Consider the following 8,862-nt stretch of genomic DNA (forward strand, 5'->3'; position numbering starts at 1 on the left):
CCAAAACTTGAAATTCTATTCTATGCACATATTTAAGGGGAGCTCACTATATCATAGGATTCAAAATCTTAATGTTTATCAATCTCTTGTAAGCTTTAATTGTGTTGTCATCAATCACCAAAAAGGGGGAGATTGAAAGTGCATCTAGCCCTTTGTGGGTTTTGGTGAATTGAATGACAACATGATTAAAGGTCTAATAAGTTTGCTAAGTGTTGAACAGGGTATTGAGTCTATTGCACATACTTGTGGATTGTGTATTAACAAGTATGTTCAAGGATCAACAAGCAGGCAAACTTGATGATATGCCACATAGTGTTGAAATGAAGGCCAAATTGTGTATTGTTGTATTAAAGGATTATGGAAACAATCTAGGTCAAGCAAAAGACAACAATGCAAATAAAATCTATGGAATGGCTTATATGCTGTGGGATATCATAACATCATGAGAAAGCAAGCATATTTGACAAATGGCAAAAGAGACATGAGTTGATGTTCTTGGATTGGTGTCTACAATGGCTTGCTTTTCATGAACAAGAAAAGCTTGATAGTGAACTAGGTTTGATCAAGCTAGAAGTATGAAGATCAATATTGAAGTGAGTATTGAGTGTCAAGCCAAAATAGAGAGGATATAAGGAACTGTGAATTGGCTTGATCATATTGATGTTGATCCATATATGTCTCTATGTGAGTCAAACTGAAGCTTGATTAATCTCAATATTTATATCTAGAAGATATTCAAGCAAGGATCACAATATTGAAGAAATGGTTATTCAATGGATGCTTAATGTGATATGACTTGAGTATGGCTTGATAAGGTGAAGATAGCAAGGAAAGGGCTTCGAGGGACTAAGCGGAGGTGAAGGGATAAGCGACGGCTTAAGGACCGAGGTACCATGGCTAAGGTGAAGAAGAGAGTACTTGCATTGAGTCGAGGAACTAATCAAGCTATGAGGAGTCATATTGTGTTGAGGATCAAATCTTTAGTAGAAGTGACTTGAAGCCATGGAGGTGAACTCATATGTGTTGAATTGGGTCAAGTCACATGCTCAAGGTGTGTTTGCTCAAGAAAAGGAGACAAAGTTGATTGCAACCCTTTATGGAGTAATATTGAGAAGAAATGGCATATGAAGACATTGAAGACTCAAGTGATCAAATTAGTTATATATTCTCTTGTTCTTGAGTATAGGTATGCCGTACTATCAAGGGGGATGCAATACGAATGATAGACAAGTCTCAAGTGCTCAAACTAACCGAACCCAAGTGCTAACATGAGAGAAAACACTTAGCACTGCACCTGCACAAGTTGATCTTGGAGCTTGTTCTCTGCAGGGTTAGATAGCCCTCGAAATAAGCTTTCCGAAAAGTCCAAGATCACTGTAAACGGAGTTCGGAGTAAAAAGTTATGGCTTTTTCCGTAAGGTGACCTGTGCTGCCGCACTTGTACAGTCACAACGGCTAGTTTTCGAATCCTAACGACTAGTTTGAGTGGAATGAGTATATATACCCATCCCACTGCTTCTGGTCGTGCTGCTGATGCTCCAGACTTTCCCAACCTTTGCAAAGCCTCTCCCCAACCCTCTCTTTGTGGGAGTGAAGTGCTTAGTGCACAATTAAGTGTTGGGGCTGTGTGATTAAGTGTTAGAGAGCATATTAGAGCAATCCTAACCTTGAGCACTTGCTGAGCTTCGTCGATCTTTGTTGTGCATTTGTTACTCTTGGAGGTAAATCCTCCTAGACGGCTAGGCGTCGTCCGGCGAGCTCCCGTGCTTGTGGTGAGCAGCGGGACAGTTTGTAAGACTCTCTTGCAGCTAGTGAAATCACCCCTCATCTCAAGAGTTCATTCTCTTGATTTGAGAACGAGGGCAAGGCAAGCCTTGGTGGCGAGCCAATCCTTTTGTGGATACCTCAATAACGTGGACTTAGGCAAGCCTTGGTGGCGAGCTGAACCACGGGATAAACACCGTGTCATATTGTGCTTGTTTTACATTCTTGCAAGTTTATATTGTTGTTGAGGTGCTTGTAAGGTTTGTGGCCGATCTACTTGGTGGTACTTGTTCTGCTGCGTATAACTACTATTCAGTGACTAACATACTTGCAGGAAGCTGGGAAATTTACCTGATCTAAATTTCCTTGGTTGGATTTTGAATTGTACTAAGTTCCTCCTGCGCAGGCCGGCAGTGCCGCCCTCTAATCTGATAGTGTTTTGAGTTGAAACTTTGCAGATTTGTCATTGGATACATCTAGTACTTCATCACCAAGTTTGGGCTCATTTGGACACACGGTTGCAGGAAGGCAGTGCCGCCCTCAAAGGGAGGCAGTGCCGCCCTGAGTTTTAATTTCAGTTTGAGCAGAATTTTTTTGGCAGGCCTATTCACCCCCCCCCCCTCTAGGCCTCCTCGGCGACATCAAGGTCCTTTCAAGAACTAACCTATTATTCTCTCTCCTTCTTACTCAATAAAATATTCTGAGTTAGCTCTTCTAGAATTGTTGGAGCTGCCCTAAGATGCACCTTTATAAAATAATTCGACAAACATTTTTTAGTTATATATATATATATCCCTATATATATATATATATATATATATATATATATATATTTCAAGGAGGGAGTATACTTAACTAAGCTAGAAATTTAAACACCACATGAATTGAAATTTATGACTTTTCAAAAGCGCATCTTGGTTCTAAATGGGTTTTGGTGAATTGAATGATAACACAATTAAGGGGCTAACATATTTCATGAGATTGTATGCAGGTGTTCAGTCCTAGGTTGAATATTGTGATTGAGCTCAAATGAAGCAAACGACACAAATAAAAAGAATGGAGTCCAAGGGTGATATATGGAAATGAATGACACATAACGGTAAAAAGAGCCATGGATCGATGCATATCAAATGGTCTTATGTATGAAGCTTATTCATATTATTTGTGGATATTCAAATTTGGATTTCATTATGATCTAAAGGCAGGTATAATTGACGGAAGAAGAATGACACATGAGTGATGGCTTATGAGTTGGTCTCACATGAAGGGCTTGCCAAAGTCACAAGAATATTGATGGTGGATTTCATAGCGATAAAGAACAATGGTGAAAATAAGACATTCGAGTAAGGTTCGTTATATTGAAGAAATGGATTTTAGTGGATGCTTAATATTATTTCAAGACATGGTGTTACACGAAGACGAAGCTAAAGTTAAAGAAGCAATAGCTTGTTGAGGTACCATGACCAAAGTGAAGAAGGGAGTACTTTATTAAGCTAGATGAACTAATCAAGTTACGAATGATGTCTTGTGGAGAATTAGATCTTTATTGAATCTTGTGATGAAGTGACTTATGGATGAAAACGATAGTCTTGATTATCATGTGGATTTTTAGGGTTTATCTTTTTTTTGCTAGCGCGTCTGATGATGATCTTCAATTAGTAATATTAAGATTAGATAAAGACATTAGGAGTTATTTTAACAAAGCCTATTATTTACTAATTTATTATGAGAAAAAATATTTTTTTTTCGAGACCATGCCAAACGGTGTGTTTTTCATTAAGCAGAAAAGAGTTTGAAATAGGCACCGACTTGGGGAAGCGGTAGTAGGGTTTAGGGTTATTTCTTATAGAACAAAAGAAGCTCGCTTTTCTCCGGTTGATCTCAACAGGATCAAGAAATTCGGCCCGCTGCCAATGGTACACTTGTGACATACTCTCTCCGTTCTAAAAAGAGTGTCGTTTTAGAATTTCAGACATCTTATTTGACCATTCGTCTTATTCAAAATTTTTACATAAATATTATATATTTTGTTAAGACTTATTTTATCATTAGAGATACTTTACCCATGATTAAAAACGTCACTCTTTTTTTTTTTGGAACGGAGTACGACAGCCTCTCCCCTCTGCTTCTCTCGCATCGGTCGACGGCCACTGACGGTCGGCAACGATAAAATCTTCTTGTGTCTGATAAAATATTCCCGCGACGGAATCACATGCGCGAGCCCGGCCGGGCGCCAGGGTCCTGCCCGCTGCCGCCTCACCCCGCACCTCTTTTGAGGCCGCCAGCGCCAGCCGGCAGCGACGCGGCCAGGTCATGCTCGCTCGCCGCTTTGGGCTGTCCGGCCGGCTGCGCTGCCTGCCGTGCCGTCGCCGTAGCCCGGTAGTGGCCGTGGCGTGGCGTGGCCTCGCAAACAAAGGCTGCCGCGGCGCCCGTGGCCGTGCATGCATGCACGCAGACGCAGACGCAGCACTGCAGCAGTGGATGCCTGCGCAGCGCAGCCAAAACTATTCGTCGCCGCCTTTTTTTTTTTTTTCCTTTCTCCCCTCCGCGGCTCCCACCAGCCACTGGCACGCGCGCGTAGCAGAGCAGGCAGGACGGCAGGCGACCACCATGGCCTGCCGCCTGATCGAGCGAGCGCGCTGACGCTGACGCTGCTGGCTCTGGCTGGCGGGCGCGTGATCTTTGACGTCGCCATCGGGCATCGGGGCGGTCCAGGTCCGGCCGCGGCCCGCGGTGGACAGCTTTTGCTGTGGCCGTTCGTCACTCGCCGGGGCGCTGTCGATCTTTGCTTGGTGCGCTCTGCCGGCTCAACCCTTCTTTAGTTCCCTGCCAAAAAAATAATAATATACTACAGCGCTGTGGCAATTAATATTTAATTATAAATTAATTAAGCTTAAAATACTCATTTCGAAAATTATAGATAAACTATATAATATATTATTTTTTATCTATATTAAATGTTAAAAAAATCTTAAAAAGTTTTTAGCTTTTAGGAGCAACTAAACAAGGCCTCACTGCACTGCTGCTGCAGACGTGGGTGAAACGAATGAGAAGACGTCGTGCGAGTGCGACCACAGCCACGTACGTATCGATGGCTCCGGATACCGTAAATGTATGGTACAGTATACTTTACCATAGTCTACTAGTACGTATAACCGTGCGGGGCGTGCTCTGTCAGAAATAAAAACGAGCAGAAATGGCGTGGGCGCACTGTGTTTTTTTTTTTTTGTACTGGACAGAATCTCTGCCGTTTGTCTTGTGTTGTGCTGTGCCACCACCTCTGCCTAGTATTCAGTGTCCTTTGCAATCCATCAGGCTACGACCATGAACTTTGGAAACCCTTGCGTTGTGGTGCTTAATTTGTGCTTCGACCAAATTAATTTTGGCGAAGACCTTTGCACCATTATTTACTTGGACACACTAGCCTCACCAAAACATGTAGGGCATGTTCTGTTCCCAGGAACTGAGGCCTGAAATGATTTTTAGCCGATTGCTTGTCAAATTTCTATAATCTTTAATCAGCTGAAATTAGGCGGAAGCCTTCAAAGTACAGCATTCGATTTGAACATGACCGTGTACTCTGTACTCACACGGAGTTCATTACGGAGGGGGAAACAGAACATGCATGCATATGTGATGGATGACAACGGCGGAGAGTAATCAGCTAGCCTGTTCGTTTGATCTTATTTGTCGAATCTATCAACTATTCAGTAGTGTTTTTTTTCATAATAAATTAATAATATTTTTAGTTATAACTTTTTAGCCAAACAAACAAGACGGTAAAAACTTGGACGGCAAAAGTTTTGTTATGCATTTGATAGTTCTAATTTTGACACCGGGCTATTCTTGTCCAGTTGTCATAACCAGCTGGGGCTTTTCAGCCTCGACTTGTCTTATACCACAGTACTCCTACTACTGTGTAACTGTATTTGATTACTAGTAGAAAACAGTAAACGGAAAACGCACAAAGATTTGTTCAGTGCGTGTCAATCCCTGCTACTGCTACGTACTAGGCCTGCCTTTGTTTCACCCCTTTTTGGGAGCATAATGCAGGGAGCTGCCACTCCTGCAAGAGACAAAAAGAGCACCCTACCTTGGCAACCCTAGCGGGCAGGGCATGCTCCTCGCTTCCTCAGCTCTCTCCAAAGCGTCACCACCACCAGTCTCATACTTTTGTCACTCGCAAGGAATTCACCAAAAACTGCCAAACAGCTTTCCCTGAAAGCTTTGTTCTTGAGTTTCTCGCTTTGCCGGTAGAAGTAGTCAGCTCAATTCTGCCAGTGCTAGACTTCCTTTTGAATTATTTTGGGTCACAATATTTCCTTTCGAAAAGATAACGTGCTCTACTATTTTTTTTTTGTGAAATCTGCCTAGTAATACTCCGTATTCTGTGTGCTAACTTTGCCTTTACACGTCAACACATTCCAACCCTTTTTTTTTCTTATAAAAACTGTCCATTTTAGCCTTTTTTTCTTAAGACTTGTTCTCTCTTTTATTTTCAATGACCTTGTTTTGACGTTTGATCTGCCCAAACTTGCAAAAGATAGCACCTTGCTCTGGGCCAAAGTGGGTCTTAATTTAGCTGCCAAAGGTTTGTCCTCTGAGCAAAAGGTGTTGAACGATCTGTGTTTGTGTTTGTTTCGCATTCATCTTTTTTCTAAAGAAAAAGGAGGTGTGGAGTATGCTTCTTTTTGCTCGAATTTCTATGATACGGCGAAGAGTGTGGCCATTTGTTGAACGAGTTACACTGTTCGAAATCATGCTTTGGAAAAAAGCAATAAAAAGCGTGTTTTATACTGCACATCATTGTGAAATGAGTTGAATTTCTGAGTCGTGATCATGGTGCAAATCGTTTTGGAAAGCTGGTAATGCAATCAAAATTCTGAGAATGACTGCGAGGAACAAAAATGGAGCACTAGCGAACCAGGGGTGGCGGGGGTGTGCTTACTTTCCAAGAAAAACAAACCAACACGTGTTGCTTGAATAATTAGTGGTACCATCAAAGTCCTGAAGATTCGTAAAACATACGATTTGAAAATCCACTAACAAATAATTATAAGCACTTAAATTTTAGTATATATACGATACAATATCTAGAAGATATTGAATATTATAACTTATTTACCTTCATGATCTTCTGAAAAGATTTATTATTCTAAAGTATAAAATTTATTTGTTTTGCACAACTAATAAGTGGTCATTATGCATGAAACATATTGCTCTTGTTTATACTCATACTTTAATTCAGAGAAGAATTAAGAGACAACTTTTTTTGAAAGATATAGTATTGTAGTACTGCATGAGTGCATATCATTAATACCTTTGGTTCTATGCCACCGTTTGTCATGCCTTAGACTACGGTGACGCCACAAAATCAAGGCTCATCTTTGGTTGATAAAAAAACTAAAAAAAAACTGAGGCAGCCACGGTAAAAGGACAGTAAGAAGTAGCATCGACGCCACAACCACGTCAAACTTGACGTATCATGCAGTGGTTGACAACCAAACAATCTATAAGCTCATATTTGGTTGGAGCCCTCAAGTACAGTATGGAGCTGGCTCATATCTTGATTGCATCCAAATTGTGAAGTGCTGAGTTGCTGGTCAACTTGATGCAAGATGTTTCAAATTTTACAAAACCAACTTCAATGTCGTTTAAATTGATTTGGAAAGTTTTCAAAATTTCTAGATACTTTTCTCATTTCTAGACAAATCTAGGAGTAATTTGTTGAAGCATGTAGATATTTCAACTCTATTTTTTAGTTTGCTAGCCCACCAAGGCCCGCGAAGCAAGCAGTCTTCGCAGAGGTGGGCTAAAAATTGTTGGGTGCGTTGGGCTAGCTAACTCTAAGCAGGTCGACAGGAGGCGAGGTTTGGTTGGGCCAAGTCTAAGCGGGTTGACACTTTGACAGGAGGTGTGGTTGGGCCATCCCTGACGAGAGAGCTGAGCGCTCGTCAAAACATTTTTTTTTTTCGAAAACGTGCGCTGGCACGTGTTGCTTTAAGGGAAAAGTGGAGTCTTAGTACAAGCACGTAAAGAATCATGTCGAGATGTCATGGGATGACGGCCAAACACACTAACATAAAGCACCGTCTTTAACGGTGGAGCTAAACCGATATACTAAGGAAAAGAACTATTCCGCACAAAGAGAGGGGGGCTAGGAGATTAGGTGAACGAGCGGCGAGAGGAGCCGGTATCCCGCTGCCACCCACGAATCCATCTCCTCCTGGAAGCGCTTTAGAAGCAAGGAGCATGAACGGTGGGCGCCGTCGAACGTCCTCCTGTTGCGCTCCTTCCAGATTTCCCAGGTGACCAAAAGAACAATAGAGTCAAAGAGCTTGCGCAAATCGGCATGAATGATACTCCTAGTCTCCAGCCACCAATCCGCGAGAGTGTCGTCCGTGCCCGGGACGTGTTGCTGAAGGTTCGCGATGCTCAAGAGGCGGAACCAAACCTCCCTACTGTAGACGCAAGCAAGGAGAAGGTGGTCGGAAGTCTCGTCCTCCTGTCCACAAAGCGAACATACCGCCGTCTGCTGGAGACCATGGCGCGCCCTTCTAGCTGCTGTCCAGAGCCGTCCATGGAGAGCCAGCCAGAAGAAGAACTTGACTTTGGACGGCGCCTTGGTCTGCCACAGCTCCGTGGCACCCAGAAGTGTGGTCGAGCCCACAAAGAAGGCGCGGTATGCAAAAGAGCTAGAGTACTGCCCATCATAGGTCCATTTCCAAGTGAACTTGTCGGCAACGCCCGGCGTGAGGGTCACCGCACGCAGCTTATCGTCCACCTGTACAATCTCCAGCATGATCTGCTGAGTCCTGGAACCAGAAATGTCCCGCACTCATCGCTCACCGTCCATCGCTGCGCGCACGGTGCGCCTCCGGTTGCGCACGCTGACCCTGTCGAAAAGTCGTGGCGCCAATCTCGCTAGCGGTCCGTCCGGGAGCCAAGAGTCTGTCCAGAACAAGGCCAGCTCGCCGTCACCGACCTGCACAATGACTGAGGCATTGAACATAGCCTCAACGCACTTCTCTGTACGACACGGGAGGAGGGCCCAAGGTGCATGGACGTCTGAGCGTCGGAGCCACTCCCACCTTAGCC

This window comes from Sorghum bicolor, chromosome 10, assembly GCF_000003195.3.
Source record: "Sorghum bicolor cultivar BTx623 chromosome 10, Sorghum_bicolor_NCBIv3, whole genome shotgun sequence".
Lineage (NCBI taxonomy): Eukaryota > Viridiplantae > Streptophyta > Magnoliopsida > Poales > Poaceae > Sorghum > Sorghum bicolor.